The sequence below is a fragment of the Octodon degus genome, unplaced genomic scaffold, assembly GCF_000260255.1.
Source record: "Octodon degus isolate 3935 unplaced genomic scaffold, OctDeg1.0 scaffold00292, whole genome shotgun sequence".
Taxonomy (NCBI): domain Eukaryota; kingdom Metazoa; phylum Chordata; class Mammalia; order Rodentia; family Octodontidae; genus Octodon; species Octodon degus.
This window is the reverse complement of record NW_004524868.1, coordinates 1,591,225-1,593,713: the sequence shown is the minus strand read 5'-3', so window position 1 is coordinate 1,593,713 and position 2,489 is coordinate 1,591,225. Positions and strand designations below refer to the sequence as shown.

General features: G+C 35.9%; 1 pseudogene; it reads left to right on the top strand.

Moving 5' to 3' along the window:
• Positions 1-2,489, top strand: part of LOC105740889 — a 145,375-nt pseudogene that overhangs the window by 44,818 nt on the left and 98,068 nt on the right.

Sequence of the window (2,489 nt, the reverse complement as noted above, 5' to 3'; positions counted from 1 at the left end):
CACTCACCGGACCTGGGCTAGGACTAGGTCTGGGGGTTCCCGGAACTCATCAGAAATTCCTACCCGGCGGGCGGGGTGGGGGAGGTACTGCAGAGTGGTGGGGGGCGGCCCGATGGGGTGGGAGAGGGTCCAGCCCACGCTGCGCCTGGGCTGAGACTGGTCCCGCCAGCGCAGGGTAGGAGGAAGCTTTCTGCACACTCACCGGACCTGGGCTAGGACTGGGTCTCTGTGTTGCTTTCTTCTGCTGCTTCATCAATCTCAAAACTTCCTCCTTCAAAGCCTTCTTACCCTATATATATGTGTGTGTTCAAATTTCTTGCATCTTTAAAATCAAATGGACAATCATTCTCTGCCCACTCTACTTTCTTCTCCATTTGCAATCCCATGACTTTTCTCCCCTCTATAGACAAAATCTCCAAAAGTATTGTCAATAGTCACTGGCTGTAATTTTGATATCACTGATTATGCTGAATGTAGTTTAATTCAACTTTCACCACTCAGTACACATAACAAATGGGATACTCAAAGAATTACAGAATAAGATATAACAGCTATTTATCATCAACATTCAACTAACTGAATTTTTCCTTTTTTGTCCCTCTTTAAGCTTACTCATCGCATTTTGTTTTACTGAATTTCTACTTGTTTATTCAGATTTTGGATGTAGATATGCTTTGTTATCAGCCCCATATTCACTTCTTTCTGAGCTCTGTGGTCATAGAAGTTATCATTGTAGTGAAACCTCTCAAATACAAATCTCCAAAGCCCAACTCTGTCAGGAATTCCAAACTTTTTTATTTCTCTGTTAATTCATATCTTCACTTGAATATCTAATGGGCATGTACATTTTCATATTTCATGTACAGTGCTTAATTCCCTCCCTCTAAATATCCTTTTTGCTATAGTCCTATTTTAGCTAATGTCAATTCTATTCCACAGTACTTAGGCTCAGTACGCTGCAATTCTCCATGTTTTTTCTCTCTTCAATGGCAGTAAGTAAGTTGTGTTGCTTTTTTCAGCAAATATCTCCTATCTCATTGTCATGTCATTTCAGGGAACTTATTGTTAGTATCTAAGACCACTGTTTGTTCCAACAGAATTCACTGGTCACCTCTTCCATACTCTTTTATAATATCGTCTCTATTCAATGCTAGAAGTATATTCATTTCTATTACAAGTTGGTGTATTGATATGTGAGGAGTTGACCTGCAGTTAGAAGTGAGATGAGCACATATTCCTCTGCATCTGAGAAACAAGACTCCTTGAAGAATGTCTCATAGGATTCTGTCATTAACTTAGTTACCAAAAAAGGAAGGAGAAATGCAGTCAGCTTGTTGTTCTTAGACTCCCCATGTCTTTACAAGAATGAGAACGAGGCTGTGAATTGCTTCAAGGAAATGGATTCTCACTCATGGGCAAAAATCATTAGATTTGGGTCAGTGTTAGCATAAATACCATAAACAGGGCTCATCCAAATGAGGGCCACAGGAATGTTTGGTGCTGTCTGGCAAAGAGAACTGGAGGCACAGAAGACATTTAGATAAAGAATGGCCAGCTTGACTTCCCTTACAGTCTTCCTTCTGCTCTCTGCCCTACATCACCCACACTTGCACTTGATACACCCACATTTTTCACAAGCTTGATATTAAATAAATATTGTGTTCTCAGTATTTTGTTTTAGGTGTATAAAGTAAATATTTCCTTTTTATATAAGCAAATTATAAAAAAATTCTTTTTGTATACAAGGAAAGCATATAAAAGTGAAAAAGGACATCAGTCCTATAACATTACCTCTGCCCCAAGTCCAGTCATATTTCTGTGACATAAATATAAGTAATAACAATAAGGACTATTTTATAGATCAAAAATTTTTGGATAAAAGTGTTCCAACTTATATACTGGGGCATGAACTTAATTTGTTTTAGAATTTTGGAAAAGATGGCTACAATGTATTTGTGTGGGAAACAGGACCAAGATTATGTTTGTCACTCTGCAGAGTTTGTGAATTAAAATAAAATTTTACCAAATACTTCTGCTTAAAAAATATTTTCAAATAAAAGTGATCACGAATCAAGGTACTCATAATGGTACATCATTATGATGTCTGTTTTTACAATATTGGGATTATATCATACATATTATTTCTAAGTTGGCTTTTGTCAATAAGCAAATGTTTATAGATAGTCATCTTGAAGCATTGGCAAAATAACTGTATTAGATTGGTTTCATAATACATAAATGTTGTACTTTACAGAATGATTCTCCTATTTTTTCCAAACATTTTCAATAGTTCTTCCTACAATCAATATTGTAAGAAATATTTTTAATATGTACCACTCATTCAAGAAATTTTATTGGCTTCCTGTGTTATATTATTAGATCACAAAATGTATATTTTGAAATAGAAGCTATTGTATTGCTTTCTAGGTTTAGTAATTTTCAATTGATACTTCATTCTTCATGAAAACATTTGATTTTTTAAAAGAATT